The 16,281-nt window shown below is 39.2% G+C and overlaps 1 pseudogene; it reads left to right on the plus strand.

Moving 5' to 3' along the window:
* The first annotated feature begins 9,290 nt into the window (after positions 1–9,290).
* On the plus strand, positions 9,291–10,250 carry LOC129628588 (olfactory receptor 5B12-like; annotated as a pseudogene).
* Positions 10,251–16,281: the final 6,031 nt, after the last annotated feature.

The following is a 16,281-nucleotide window of genomic DNA, read 5'->3' on the forward strand; positions in this document are numbered from 1 at the left end:
TCCTGAATAGTAAGTTTGAAGTCAGAAATTTAGCCATGAAATAATGCATAAATGCTGTTAGAGAAGTCGTCTCTCAGGCAGTGGTAGAAATGTTCCAAGGTCTTTAAGGGAGGGAAGATGAGGGGAAGAACACTAGTGTGTGGTCAGGTTCTGAATCTACCATGCATTCTTTCTGTGCCCTTGGAGGAGCCACGTATGTCCTCCCTGTTTGTAAAATAAATACAATTAAATTACTTCTCCCATAGAATTCACAAAATTGCCTCTGTAAATGGCAAATAAAGGAAGGTCTATAAAACACTAAGAGGTTATTATTTTAAGGTTGCTTAGTATAATTTTTCGGAGAATGCAATGGCACCCCACTCCAGTACTCTTGCCTGGAAAATCCCATGGACGGAGGAGCCTGGTAGGCTGCAGTCCATGGGGTCGCTAAGAGTTGGACACGACTGAGCAACTTCACTTTCACTTTTCACTTTCACGAATTGGAGAAGGAAATGGCAACCCACTCCAGTGTTCTTGCCTGGAGAATCCCAGGGACGGGGGAGGCTGGTGGGCTGCCGTCTATGGGGTCACACAGAGTCGGACACGACTGAAGTGACTTAGCAGCAGCAGCAACAGTATAATTTTTACCTTGGGGTATTTTCCCTGATGACTGAAGGCTCACAGCCAATCCTTAGGTCAGTTGAGGACCTGCCAGACTAACAACCCGCATTTATTAACATGCAGATTAATAAATGGTGGTAACAGGGGCTCAGCGTGCAGTCTGCTCCCCTGAAATGATGTTGACTGGAACCAGGGTGGGATTTCAGAGACTAATGCGTGAGAACCAGCAGGGAATTACAGAGACATCCATCTCTCCAAGGATGACCTCCTGGGAGAGCAAGAGGGCGTCTACAGCTCATCATCCTACTTTCCAAAGGAGGAAGCGAAGTGACTTCCTGTGGGGCTAAGCTGGGTATTTTGAGGGTCAATACATTTGTTGGTATTACTTGTTATATTTCTTGTTAGAGCCCCCACTTAAAATTGATGTATAACTTACAAACAGTAATATGCATACGTTTCAGTTTATGGTTTTAAGACTTTGGTCAAATGTAGAGTCACGTAGCCACTACCACAATTCTTGTTGCTAACGTGTTGTTGTTGATTTGCCAAGTCGTGTCCACAATTACTCATTATAAATTTTCCTAAACTTCTCTGTGGTCAACCCTATCTCTGACCTAGCTCCCCTCATAGCCTCTTCTTGTAAGTAGCTTCTAGTGTCATGCCACTGTGGCTGTGAAAGAAACCAGAAAAAAAACATTAACACATAGAACATAAGCAATGAGCTTCTAAATAACCAGTGAACCAACAGGGAAACTAGACAGGACATAAAAAAATGCCTTGCGAGAAGTGGAAATGGAAACACAATGTTCTAAAATCTACAGGATGCAGCAAAAGCAGTTCTAAGGGGAAAATTTATAACAATACAGGCCTACCTCAGGACACAAAGAAAAATCTCAGAAAGATAATCTTAGTTTATACCTCAAGGAACTAGAGAAAGAACAAATAAAGCCCAAATTAGTAGAAGGGAGGAAATAAGATCAGAGCAAGGTAAATAAAGACTAAAAAAATAACAGAAAATATCAGTGAAAATAAAAGCTGGTTCTTCAGAAAGATAAACAAAATTGATAAACCTTTAGCAGGACTCATTAAGAAAAATAAAGGGCCCAAATAAATGAAATCAGAAATGAAAGAACGTTACAAGAGACAACACACAAATCCAAAGGATCCACAAAAGATTACTACCAACAATTATATGTCAAAAAATCCATCAACCTGGAAGACGTGAAAAATTCCAAGAAACATACAATATTCTAAGACTGAATCAGGAAGAAATAGAAAATCTGAAAAGACTGATCACTAGTAATGAAATTGAATGAATAATAATAAAAAAAATTCCCATCAGACCGAAGTCCAGGACCAGAGAGCATTACAGATGAATTCTACTAAACATTTATTTTATTTTATTTTTTCTACTAAACATTTAAATAGAGTTAAATATCTTTCTCTAACTACTCCAAAAAATTGAAGAGAAATAAATACTTCCAATCTCATTCTTAATCTCTGTCTCATTCCAGCATTACCCTGACACCGAAATTAAAAAAATGTTGTATACATATTTTGTTCTGGAAAAAAAGCAATGAAAAGAAACTGCCAAGGAACAGGTTAACTGTGCAGCAGCCACTCCGTCCTCCTTAGATTCTGCCGACTTCTTTGACAACGCGGGGCCTTACCATAACTTTTCTCTTTTCTTGGGCAATCTCTGCCTCACTGCTTTTAATTACCCTTCAGGCACTGGCTGAGCTGTTGGTTCTCCTGAGAAAATATTCTGACCATTCAGTTCACAGTAGAATTTTACTGTTCACTGTCATATGGACACATTTTCCATTTAAACTATATTCTTATTTGTGTGTTTGCTTCATGTTTGTCTTCTCCACTAAACTCAAGTACAGCAGACTAGTAAGACTAATATTGGAGTTTTGAATGAATATGTCTTCTTAGACTCCAAACTGTGGCTGATACTCACTTGGGATCAAGAAATAGTTGAATGAATGGATAATTCTTAACAGTGGTGTAAAGATGTAAGGAATGAGGGGTTGCAGTAAGTTTGGGATTCATTTTGCTTGTTTAATGTTAGAGCCTGTGTCTCTATACTCCCATGGTTATGTCAAATATGTGCCCTAGAGGTAATGATGTAACTTGATTTTTACCAATGTGTTGTTAAGTCGCTAAGCTGCGTCTGACTCTTGCAACCCCACGGACTGTAGCCTGCTAGGCTCCTCTATCCATGAAATTTCCCAGGCAAAAATACTGGAGTGGGTTACCATTTCCTTCTTGAGGGGATCTTCCTGACTGAGGGATTGAACCTGCTTCTCCTGCTTTGCAGTTGAATTCTTTACTGCTGAGCCAACAGGGAAGCCCTTTTATCAATGTACCAATAGCTTAATTTTTTAATAGATGTTTTAAAGGACAATTTTAGGTTCAGAGCTGTATTTAGCAGGAGGTAGAGAGATTTCCCATTCACCCTCGGCTCACACAGCAGAGTACTAATATTATTATGGGTTCTTAAAACTACTTGCTATGATTTTTTGACATGATGGATACTCTTTAAGGCATAGTGATGACTTTTCTCCCGATGATACAGATTCCCAGGTTAGTGAGAACAAATAGTTTTCAGTTTCAAGCTAAGTGTGAATCCCAGATTTATTGCTTCTGGCAGGACGATGGCAGTGCTTTCCTTTCCCCATCCGCCACAGTGCGGCGGTGCAGGCCAGTAATCCTGACTCCAGCTTTCACTTAGGGAATGCGTTAGGCTTTTATTCTGGGAGCATGTTGAAATGTAAAGTGCTGAGGAAGAGGCCTTGCTACCTATGCTGCAGCAACATTGCCTTCTTTTACATTCTGGCAATTTACTTGAAATTTGGAATTGTGATCCCATGCTTTTTTTTTCCCATGGAATGATTTTCCCCACACTGGTTCTTTGTCATTTTTAGGCCTGGCTGACATGTTAATATTCCCTTAGAAAGCATTCTGTCCAGTCAGATTTCTTCTTGTCTCTTTTATTTTTCCATGTACAATTACTTGCTTATCCTATACATAATGTTACATATATATACATATACACAAAATTATATAGGCTATATAAATATATGTTTTTCTATATATATTCATAGGCTTAGGTTATTTCCTTGTTTGATGCCTATCTTCTTCACCAAGTTTAAGCATCGTATATGCAAGAATGATTTAATTTTGCATGGGTATATAGTCCCATGTCTCACAGTTATAGTTTATATCCATCTGGGATTAGTAAACAGTTTAATGAGCTGATATTTCTTCTCATTGTACAAGCATTTAAGGTGAATTAAGTGAACTGTTAATTCCATGGGTCCACTATGTCTTATTTAATGACAGAGCCTGTGTCTCTGTCCCCAAATATTTATGTCAAATTGCAGCTCTGGAGGTCATGCTGTGGTTGAATTAGTGCAATATCAGAAAGAATTGGGGACAGGAGGAGAAGGGGGTGACAGAGGATGAGATGGTTGGATGGCATCACCAGCTCAATGGACATGAGTTTGAGCAAACTCCGGAAAGCCTGGCATTCTGCAGCCATGGGGTCATAAACTGTCAGACACGGCTTTGCAACTGATAAACAACAGCAAAGAGAATTACTGCAAATAGTGAACATACACTCACGATCTCCCTCAACAGGCAGAGCTGAATCCCCTTAGACAGGTCAATCACGTGTTCCCTAGTTAGGTGAGATAACAAGAATTATAGCCCTCTTAGGGTATTTGTCCTCTGAGAATTCCATGTCTACAAAACTCCCTCCTGGTTCCCACATGACTCTAATTGTCCTCATATTAGAAAGTGCAGCCCAAGAATCAGAGTTACTTTGGCCATTTGTTTTTCTTTTGATGTGTTAATAGTTGTCCAGTAGCAACAACGACGTAGCAACGATGACCTTCCCCCCAGTTGTGATATTGCTAAGAGCAGTAACAACGTCCAGGGAAGAACAGTCCTAAATAACACTGATAATGACCATGATTGTGATGACCACCCTTACCAAGTATGAAGTATTGTAGGGATTTTCTTATCATAGCAGTAGTCCTCAGGCAAGATGTCGTTGGGACTGCCTTTTTATTATTTCTACTTTATAGATAAAGATACTGGAGCTCAAAGAGGTTAAGTGACTTATTTAGGAAGAGTGAGGACCAGACCCAGGAGTAGAACTCTTGTTCACTGCTTCCAAGGCTAAAACCACTTTTTTTCCCTCCAGTTTCTTTCTGCAGCTAGGGAACTTTAAACCTTTTGGTCAAACACTAAAGAAAAGCATCACAACAGAATGTTTACTTGCTTTCATTAGCTGAGTTTCTGATTTGAGGTCAACTCACGTATGAAGGTACTGGATTTGCATGTTGCATTGTTCAGGCAGTCAGGTAAGCCTACAAATCAACTGGATGAAAGTGCATAAATTTGCATAAATAGACATAGTCAAGAAAATGTATTAAGGAAGCCATTTATCCCTTGATTTATTCAGAGCTGGGGCTTAAGTTCTCTGAATATTTCTTTTATCTGTTTTATACAATTGAAAGTTTTTTGCCTAAACACTATAGAGGTCCTATTAGAACTTCTATATATTTATGTTGTATGTTTTATATATTTATATCTATATATTTACAAAGTATATTTATCATGGGACACTGAGTAAAGCACAGGAAGACCTTGAGTCTCTGCTTGGCTAAGTATAAGCTTGCTTGACTTTGAACAAGTTATTTAAACTATTCCAATCTCAATTTTCCCTTTTAGGGAACGTGATCATAGTAGTTATCTTGACTAACAAGCTTTATCTTTATTTTTCCTCCAGGAGCATGTTGTACTAAAACCTAAGACTTCTCATGTGGAGGAGAAAGTGGGTGGGGAGTTTTATATTGATTCCTAGAACAAATTTTGTTTCCAGGATTTGAGAAATTTGTATCTACACTATTACTCAAGTGAGCAGTATTTAAGGAATCAACAGGATATCCTAGTCACCCTGCTCTGTATAAATGACTCTCATACCACTAACCTCAGGAGTGACCTTTGCCCAGAAATCTTCATGCTTCGGTCATGACCCTCGCCTGTTTAATTACCTTCCAACCCCTATTTTTACCCTGAGACCAGAGGACTCACCTTACTGTTACATTCATTGCTGTCACTCAGCACGAAGCTCAGGGTTGTCATATCAGCCCTCAACTCCTACGAAATCATGCCCACACATCTCTGTATCTCTCCTTTACTGATCCCAGCTCCACTCCTGCTCAACTTCTGATATCATTCCACTCTGGAATTTACAGTCAACTACCAGGATAACCCAATACATGCTTAACTTTTCCCTCAAAAGTTCTCTACCTCCCTTGTGTAACCAAAAATCTCTCTATGTCCTGGGACAGGTCAGCTATCTCAGGAGGCAGTAACCTCCTCTCCCATATTCCCTTTGCTACTAAATCTCTTTATTTTTTAGACCTTATGAGCAATCTAGTATTGGTCTGTCTAAACGCTTTCTTTGCTACTTATAAGAACTTTTATTTATTTGTTTACCCTTGGCTGTGCTGGGTCTTCGTCGCTGTGCGGGCTTTGTCCAGCTGTGGTGAGCAGGGGCTACTCCAGCCGCAGTTCAAGGGCTTCTCACTGAGCTGGCGTCTCGTGCTGCAGAGCGTGTGCTCTAGGGGCTCTGGCTCCAGTACTGTGTCATGCGGGCTCCGTATCGTGGCTCCCAGGTTCTAGAGCACAGGCTCAGCAGTTGCGGTACATGGGCTTAGCTGCTCAGCAACATGTGGGCTCTTTCTGGGTAAGGGATTAAACTCATGTCTCCTGCACTGACAGGCAGTTTTTTTTTTTTTTTTTTTACCACTGACTCACCAGGGAAGCACCTTTGGTGTTTTAATGTGTTGGATTTAATATTACATATGTATGCTGAGCCATCAGAAATTTCCAAGAGAGTTCATGGTGGTGGTTTAGCTGCTAAGTTGTGTCCGACTCTTGTGACACAGTGGTTTGTAGCCCACCAGGTTCCTCTGTCCAAGGGATTTTCCAGGCAAGAATACAGGAGTTGGGTTGCCATTTTCTTCTCCAGGGGATTTTCCTAACCCAGGATTCAAACCCAAGTCTTTGGCATTGCAGGAGATCTCCTGTATTGCAGGTGGATTCTTTACCAACTGAACCACTAGGGAAGCCTGCTGCTGCTAAGTTGCTTCAGCTGTGTCTGAGTCTGTGCGACCCCATAGATGGCAGCCCACCAGGCTCCGCCGTCCCTGGGATTCTCCAGTCAAGAACACTGCAGTGGGTTGCCATTTCCTTCTCCAATGCATGAAAGTGAAAAGTGAAAGTGAAGTCACTCAGTCGTGTCCGACTCTTTGCGACCCCATGGACTGCAGCCTACCAGGCTCCTCCATCCATGGGATTTTCCAGGCAAGAGTACTGGAGTGGGTTGCCATTGCCTTCTCCAGGGAAGCCTAAGAAAGTTAAAATTAATCTAATTTGAGACTTTCTCTCTCTAGGAGGAGAAGGCGATGACAGAGGATGAAATGGTTGGATGGCATCACCGACTCAATGGACATGAGCTTGAGCAAACTCTGGGAGTTGGTGGTGGACAGGGAAGCCTGGCGTGCTGCAGACCATGGGGTCACAAAGACTTGGACACAACGGAGTGACTGAACTGAACTAAACTGAGGTATCTGGCCATCTCTTCTGAGCTCCAGACTTCTGTATCAGAGCTGTTGATGCAATACTTTTACTTGGATGGCCAAAAGGAATCTCAAACTTAATGATGATTTCTTTTTCTCTTTGTCCCAAGTATCTGCTCCTTTCCCACCATTCTTTGTATCACTATTCAGAAACAGGAGTCAGTATTGACCCCTCTCTCTACCATCAATATGCAATGTATCAGTAAATCCAGTCAGCTCTATTTTTGAAATATATCCAAAATTGAACAACTTTTTATTATCTCTCTCACTACGACCTTGGTCTAAACAATCATCTTCTCTTACCTGGAATAATATAATAACCTATAATTTCTTTTGCAACTTTCATCTTTATCTTGCTAAATACAAGTACCTACAGACCTACCAGAGTGATTCTGTTCAAAGAATTCAGATTAGGTCACTTTGGGTTCAAATCCTATGATGCTTTCCAATCTCTTTCAGAATAAAAGTTTAATAACTTAAAGTAGTGTGTGAAGTCTTTTTTGCTTTACACTGCTGTACTTCTCTCATCTTCCAACTGCAGCCTTATTGGTTTTCTTGCTGTTCCTGGAACAATCTTGTCATGTTTAAATCCCAGTGCCATGTATTTGCTGTTTCCTCTGCCTGGGTTATGGGCTTCCTTTGTGGCTCAGCGGGTAAAGAATCTGCCTGCAATGCAGGAGACCCAGGTTTGATTCCTGGATTGGGAAGATCCCTTGGAGAACGTCCCTACTCTAGGACTCTTGCCTGTAGAATTCCATGGACAGAGGAGCCTGACAGACTGCAGTCTTTGGGGTTGCAAAGAGAGGGACAGAACTGAGTGACTAACATTTTCATTTTCATTGCCTGGGCTGTGCTCTTCCCCCACGTATACTCAAGGCCTGCTCCCCTACTCTGTTCAGGCATTTGCTAAAAACTCTCATTTTTGTGAATGAGTCTATCCCAGGCCACCATATTTAAAATCATATAGTAGAAGGAATTTGCAGGGAAAACAAATGACATGAATGATGTTATCAGTCCTTTGATTTCACCCTTATTGGCAAGTCATATCTTAGGTCATCCACCTCTCCAATACAGATAGATGAAACCCGCTGTTTGAATTATAATATCTAGCAACTGACATAGTTTGAGTTTGCGTTACCAACCTAGTTGGCTGCTGGGAAAAATTGATGGGATAATTGACAGCCAAGTGATGTGGCATGCCACCAGAAAAGAAGTTCATCAGTTCTGTACATGGTGATGCTGGAAGTTGCATCTTTTAATATGGCTATAACATGAATCCAGATCAGGAACATTTGAATGCAGAATTTAAAAGCTGCATGAATTTAGTAAAAGTTAAAAACTGTTATTTTATAGATGTCTTTATTCCCTGGGCATGAATTTCTACTGTTTTCTACTATGGGGTAAATTATATACCCTATTTATTGTACAGTATAGTGAGAACATTTTAGGCTATATACAACACTGTTCTTGACACAATGGAAAGCCAAAAAAAAGTAAGCTGAAGTAAAATTAATCCAATTTCATATTTATTTTACTAAGTTTAGTTTAGTTTAAAGAATAATTTTTGTTTTTGTTTTGGAAACTTTGAATTGGGAGCCAGAGCTGTTCTAGTTAGCAACCAATCTGATGAAATAGCATAAATTCTTTCTTTTCTTGTCTTTACCTTAATTCAGTCTAATGTAAAGTTAAGATGGAGAAGGAAATGGCAACCCACTCCAGTATTCTTGCCTGGAGAATCCCGTGGACAGAGGAGCCTGGTGGCCTAATGTTCATGGGGTCACAAAGAGTTGGACACAACTGAGTGACAAATGAAGTTAGGAGGTTGGGATGCATTACCTCCAAATCCTTTTAACCGGGATACTCTATGACCTTTAAATAACTTTTAATTTAGCTGTTGTGGTCAGGCTTTAAATCTAAAAACTCCTGGGAACAAGTTATTTTAATGCTGAAATAAAGCACAGAGTGATCATGATAATTGATTTCAATGGAGCCTTCCTTTCATTTATTATTTTCATTCTATTTTCCCATTGCTACAGAGCAGCCTCAGAATTCCCAGTTGATCTCCATGGAAAACACTACAGAGGTGACTGAGTTCCTCCCCGTGGGGTTATCCGATGACCCGGAAGTGCAGATCCTGCTCTTCATCACTTTCTCTCTCATCTCCCTCCTCACCCTGGTTGGGCACCTGGGCATGACCGAGCTGATCCTGCTGGACTCTCGTCTCCACACGCCCATGTACGTCTTTCTCAGCCAACTCGCGCTGGTGGACTTGGGTTACTCCTCAGCTGTCACTCCCAAAGCGATGGCTGGATTCCTCACAGGAGACAAAACCATTTCCTACGAGGCTTGTGCCACCCAGTTCTTCTTCTTCGCAGCCTTTATCACCGCAGAAAGCTTCCTCTTGGCCGCAATGGCTTATGACCGCTATGCCGCCTGTGCGACCCCCTGCACTACACCACGGCCATGACGACCAGAGCGTGCGCACGTCTGCTCGTAGGCTGCTGCTTCTGTGCTTCCTGAGCGCCGCCGTCCACACTGGGGACGTTTCAGGCTCTCCTTCTGTAGGTCCAGCGCGGTCAATCACTTCTTTTGTGACGCTCCTCCTCTGCTGGCTCTCTCATGCTCAGACAACGACCTCAGTGAGATGGTTATTTTCTTTGCGGTGGGTTTCAATGCTCTTTTTTCTGTCCTCGTCATCGTCATCTCCTACCTGTTTATATTTATCACCATTCTGAGGATGCGCTCTTCCGAAGGACGCCAGAAGGCCTTCTCCACCTGTGCTCCCACCTCACTGCTGTCTCCATCTTCTACGGGACCGTCATCTTCATGTACTTACAGCCCAGCTCCAGCCACTCCACGAGCGCAGACAGAACGGCGTCCGTGTTCTACGCCATGGTCATCCCCATGCTGAATCCACTGGTCTACAGCCTGAGGAACAAGGAGGTCAAGAGTGCCCTTACACGGCGGTGGGGAAGGCAAAGTCTTCTCTAGGATTCATACTTTAAAAACCTTCAATTTACAGTAAGGCACTGTCCATCCACTTTGGATTCATCTGAGAAAAATATTTAACTTTATTTCCAATTTTCTAATTTCTTATAGTAGTTTCTCCAACTGTTGATTAAGTCTACAAACCCAAAATCTTAAAAAAAAAAAAATCAGACCTAGGAGTAATAGGTTAAGAAAAATCACTCATGAACATAGAGTTCATGTTACAAAAATTCATCTTAATAAGCATGTTCACCCACACTCTCATAAGAACATGTACATTTACATGCCTATGTTAGCATATGCACATATGCATGTCACTCACGAGAAACTCATGAAACCCAAACAACTACAGATGGAAAAACTTAACACAGACATGAGGTAGATCTACCATTATAGTATGTACAACTATATTTTGGTGTCCGAGAATATAGTGTTAATATAAATATTTTGACTTATGGAAATAGACTATGTTAGTATATATAATGTATACAAATATTATCTATTTAGTTTTTTAAAATTATATTTCACCTTGTCCTTTCACATATGAAAATGCAGCAGGTTTTATATTTGTTGTTGTTTTTTTTTTTCTAAATTCTATTTTATTTATTTATTTTTTCTTTCTTTCTTTTTTTTTTTTTTACTTTACAATATTGTATTGGTTTTGCCATACATTGACATGAATCCACCACAGGTGTACATGTGTTCCCCATCCTGAAACCCCCTCCCACCTCCCTCCCTATACCATCCCTCTGGGTCATCCCAGTGCACCAGCCCCGAACATCCAGTATCATGCATCGAACCTAGACTGGTGACATTTCACATAGGATAATACACATATTTCAATGTCATTCTCCCAAATCATCCCACCCTCGCCCTCTCCCACAGAGTCCAAAAGACTGTTCTGTACATCTGTGTCTCTTTTGCTGTCTCTCATACGGGGTTATCATTACCATCTTTCTAAATTCCATATATATGCGTTAGTACACTGTATTGGTGTTTTTCTTTCTGGCTTACTTCACTCTGTATAATAGGCTCCAGTTTCATCCACCTCATTAGAACTGATTCAAATGTATTCTTTTTAATGGCTGAGTAATACTCGATTGTGTATATGTACCAAAGCGTTCTTATCCATTCATCTGCCGATGGACATCTAGGTTGCTTCCATGTCCTGGCTATTGTAAACAGAGCGGCGATGAACATTGGGGTACACGTGTCTCTTTAATTCTGGTTTCCTCAGTGTGAAAGCCCAGAAATGGGATTGCTGGGTCTTATGGCAGTTCTATTTCCAATTTTTTAAGGCATCTCCACACTGTTCTCCATAGTGGCTGTACTGGTTTGCATTCCCACCAACAGTGTAAGAGGGTCCCCTTTTCTCCACACCCTCTCCAGCATTTATTGCTTATAGACTTTTGGATAGCAGCCATTCTGACTGGCGTGAAATGGTACCTTATTGTGGTTTTATATTAAAAAAAATTAACCTTTATGAAAATAGTTCCAAAGATCTGAGTATTGCTTTCTTATTGCCTTTTTGTTTGTTCTTGTTTTTAATAAAATTTCTTTTCTTTTTAATTTATATTTTTATTGAAGGATAATTGCTTTACAGAATTTTGTTGTTTTCTGTCAAACTCAACATGAATCAGCCATAGGTACACATATATCCCCTCCCTTTTGTACCTCCCTCCCATCTCCCTCCCCATCTCACCCCTCTAGGTTAATACAGAACCCCCCTGTGAGTTTCCTGAGCCATACAGCAAATTCCCATTGGCTATCTATTTTACATATGGTAATGTAAGTTTCCATGTTGCTCTTTCCATACATCTCACTCTCTCCTCCCCTCTCCCCATGTCCGTAAGTCTATTCTCTATGTCTGTTTCTCCATTGCTGCCCTGTAAATAAATTCCTCAGAACCATTTTCCTAGATTCCATATATGTGCATTGTAATGTGATGTTTACCTTTCTCTTTCTGACTCAATTCACTCTGTATAATAGGTTCTAGGTTCATCCACTTCATCAGAACTGACTCACATGTGTTCCTTTTTATGGCTGAGTAATATTCCATTTTGTATATGTACCACAACATCTTTATCAATTCATGTGTCGATGGACGTCTAGGTTGCTTCCATATTCTAGCTATTGTTAATAGTGCTGCAATGAACAATGGAATACATGTGTCTTTTTCAACCCTGGTTTCCTCAGGATATATGCCTAGGAGTAGGATTGCTGGGTCATATGGTGGTGTTATTCTTAGTTTTTAAAGGAATCTCCATATCATCTTCCATAACGGTGGTATCAGTTTACATTCCCACTAACAGTGCAAGAGTGTTCCCTTTTCTCCACACTTTCTCCAGCATTTATTGTTTGTAGACTTTTTGATGATGGCCATTCTGACTGATGTGAGGTGATATCTCACTGTGGTTTTGATTTGCATTTCTCTAATAATGAGTGATGTTGAGCATTTTTTTCAAGTGTTTGTTAGCCATCTGTATGTCTTCTTTGGAGAAATGTCTGTTTAGGTCTTTTTCCCACTTTTTGATTGGGTTGTTTGTTTTTCTGGTATTGAGTTATATAAGCTGCTTGTATATTTTGGAAATTAATCCTTTGTTAGTTGTTTCATTCAGTGTCATTTTCTCCCATTCTGAGGATTGTCTTTTCACCTTGTTTGCAGTTTCCTTTGCTATGCAAAAGTTTTTAAATTTAATCACTTCCCACTTGTTTACCTTTGTTTTTATTTCCATTACTCTAAGAGGTGGGTCATAGAGGATCTTGCTTTGATTTATGTCATTGAGAGTTCTGCTTATGGCTTCATCTAAGGATTTTATAGTTTCTGGTCTTTCACTTAAATCTTTAATCCATTTTGAGTTTATCTTTGTGTATGTTGTTAGGAAGTGTTCTAATTTCATTCTTTTACATGTAGCTGTCCAGTTTTCCCAGAACCATTTATTGAAGAGGCTGTCTTTGCTCCATTGTATATTCCTGCCTCCTTTGTGAAAAATAAGGTACCTGTAGGTGCATGGGCTTATTTCTGGACTTTCTATCTTGTTCTCTTGGTTTATATTTCTGTTTTTGTGCCAGTACCATGTGGTCTTGATGACTGTAGCTTTGTAGTATAATCTGAAGTCAGGAAGGTTGATTCCTTCAGTTCCATTCTTCTTTCTCAAGACTGCTTTGGCTATTTGGTGTCTTTTATGTTTCCATATAAATTGTGAATTTTTTTGTTCTAGATCTGTGAAAAATGCCATTGGTAATTTGATAGGGATCACATTGCAATCTGTAGGTTGCATTTGGTAGTATAGTCATTTTCACAATATTGATTCTTCTTATCCAGGAACATGGAATATCTCTCCATCTGTTTATGTCATCTTTGATTTCTTTCATCAGTGTCTTATAATTTTCTGTGTACAGTTCTTTTGTCTCCTTAGGTGAGTGTATTCCAAGATATTTTTGTTGTAATGGTGAATGGGATTGATTCCTTAATTTCTCTTTCAGATTTTTCCTTGTTAGTATATAGAAATGCAAGTGATTTCTGTGCATTGATTCTGTATCCTGCAAGTTTGCTAAATTCACTGATTAGCTCTAGTAGTTTTCTGATACTATCTTTAGGGCTTTCTATGTACATCTGCAAACAGTGAGAGCTTTACTTCTTCTTTTCCAATCTGGATTCCTTTATTTTTCTTCTCTGATAGCTGTAGCTAGAACTTCCAGAACTATGTTGAATAATAGTGGTGAAAGTGGACGCTCTTATCTTGTTCTTGATCTTAGGGGGAATGCTTTCAGTTTTTCACCATTAAGAATAATGTTTGCTGTAGGCTTATCATATATGGCATTTACTATGTTGAGGTAGGTTCCTTCTATGCCCATTTTTGGAAAAGTTTTAGTCATAAATGGGTGCTGAATTTTGTCAAAGGCTTTTTCTGCATCTATTGAGATGATCACATGGTTTTTGTCTTTCAATTTGTTGATATGGTGTATCACATTGATTGATTTCTGTATATTGAAGAATCCTTGTATTCCTGGAATAAACCCAACTTGATCATGGTGTATGAGCTTTTTGATGTGTTGCTGAATTCTGTTTGCTAAAATTTTATTGAGGATTTTTGCATCTATGTTCATCAGTGAATTTGGCCTGTAGTTTTCTTTTTTAGTGTTGTCTTTGTCTGGTTTTGGTATCAGGGTGGCCTCGTAGAATGCGTTCGGAAGTGTTCCTTCCTCTGCAATTTTTTGAAAGAGTTTTAGAAGGATAGGCAGTAGCTCTTCTATAAATGTTTGATAGAATTCTCCTGTGAAGCCATCTGGTTCTGGGCTTTTGTTTTTTGGGGAGATTTTTGATCACAGCTTCAATTTCAGTGCTTGTAATTGCGTTGTTCATAATTTCTATTTCTTCCTGGTTCAGTCTTGGAAGATTTAACTTTTCTAAAAATCTGTCCATTTCTTCCAGGTTATCCATTTTATTGCCATAGAGTTGTTCATAATAGTCTCACATAATCCTTTGTATTTCTGCATTGTCTGTTGTAACCACTCCTTTTTCATTTCTAATTTTGTTGATTTGATTCTTCTGTCTTTTTCTCTTGATGAGTTTAGCTAAAGGTTTGTCAATTTTGTTTACCTTCTCAAAGAACCGGCTTTTAGTTTTATTAATCTTTACTATTATTTCTTTCATTTCTTTTCCACTTAGTTCTGCTCTGATCTTTATGGTTTCTTTCCTTATATTAATTTTGGGGTTTTTTTGTTCTTCTTTTTCCAGTTGTTTTAGGTGTAATATTAGGCTGTCTATTCAATGTTTTTCTTGTTTCTTGAAGTCGGATTGTATTGCTATAGACTTCCCTCTTAGGACTGCTTTTGCTGCATCCCATAAATTTTGAGTTGTCATGTTTTCATTGTCATTTGTTTCTAGACATTTTTTGATTTCCCTTTTGATTTCTTCAGTAACCTGTTGGTTATTTAGAAGTGTGTTGCTTAATCTACATGTGTTTGTGTTTCTTACAGTTTTTTCCTTGTAATTGATATCTAGTCTCATAGCATTGTGGTTGGAGAATATGCTTGATATGATTTCAATTTTCTTAAATTTACTGAGGCTTGATTTGCGACTCAAGATGTGGTCTATCCTGGAGAATGTTCTATGTGCACTTGAGAAGAAGGTATATTCTTCTGCATTTGGGTGGAATGTCCTGAAGATATCAATGAGATCCATCTCATCTAATGTATTATTTAAGACTTGGGTTTCCTTATTAATTTTCTGTTTTGATGATGTGTCCATGGTGTGAGTGGGTGTTAAAGTCTCCTACTATTATTGTGCTACTGTTAATCTCTCCTTTTATGTCTGTTAGTGTTTGTCTTATGTACTGAAGTATTCCTATGTTGGGTGCATAGATATTTACAATTGTTATGTCTTCCTCTTGGATTGATCCCTTGATCATTATGCAATGTCCTTCCTTATCTCTAGTAGTCTTTATTTTAAGGTCTATTTTGTCTGATATGAGGATTGCTACTCCAGTTTTCTTTTGCTTCCCATTTGCATGCAGTATATTTTTCCATCCTCTCACTTTCAGTCTATATGTATCTTGAGGTCTGAAGTGGGTTTCTTGTAGACAGCATATATATGGGTCTTGCTTTTGTATCCATCAACCAGTCTGTGCCTTTTAGTTGGGGCATTTAATCCATTTACATTTAAAGTAATTATTGATATATATGTTCTTATTGCAGTTTTATTAATTGTTTGGGGTTAATTTTGTAGATCTTTTTTATTCTCTTGTATTTATTAACTATATAGGTCCTTTTAACATTTGTTGTGAAGCTGGTTTGGTGGTACTGAATTCTCTTAACTTTTGCTTGTCTGAAAACCTTTTTATTTCTCCATCAATTTTGAATGAGATCCTTGCCAGGTACAGTAATCTTGGTTGTAAATTTTTCCTTTTCAGTACTTTAAATATATCCTGCCATTCCCTTCTGGCCTGCAGAGCTTCTGCTGAAAGATCAGCTGTTAAGCATATGGGGCTTCCCTTGTATGTTACTTGTTGCTTCTCCCTTGCTGCTTTTA

The sequence above is a fragment of the Bubalus kerabau genome, chromosome 15, assembly GCF_029407905.1.
Source record: "Bubalus kerabau isolate K-KA32 ecotype Philippines breed swamp buffalo chromosome 15, PCC_UOA_SB_1v2, whole genome shotgun sequence".
NCBI lineage: Eukaryota > Metazoa > Chordata > Mammalia > Artiodactyla > Bovidae > Bubalus > Bubalus kerabau.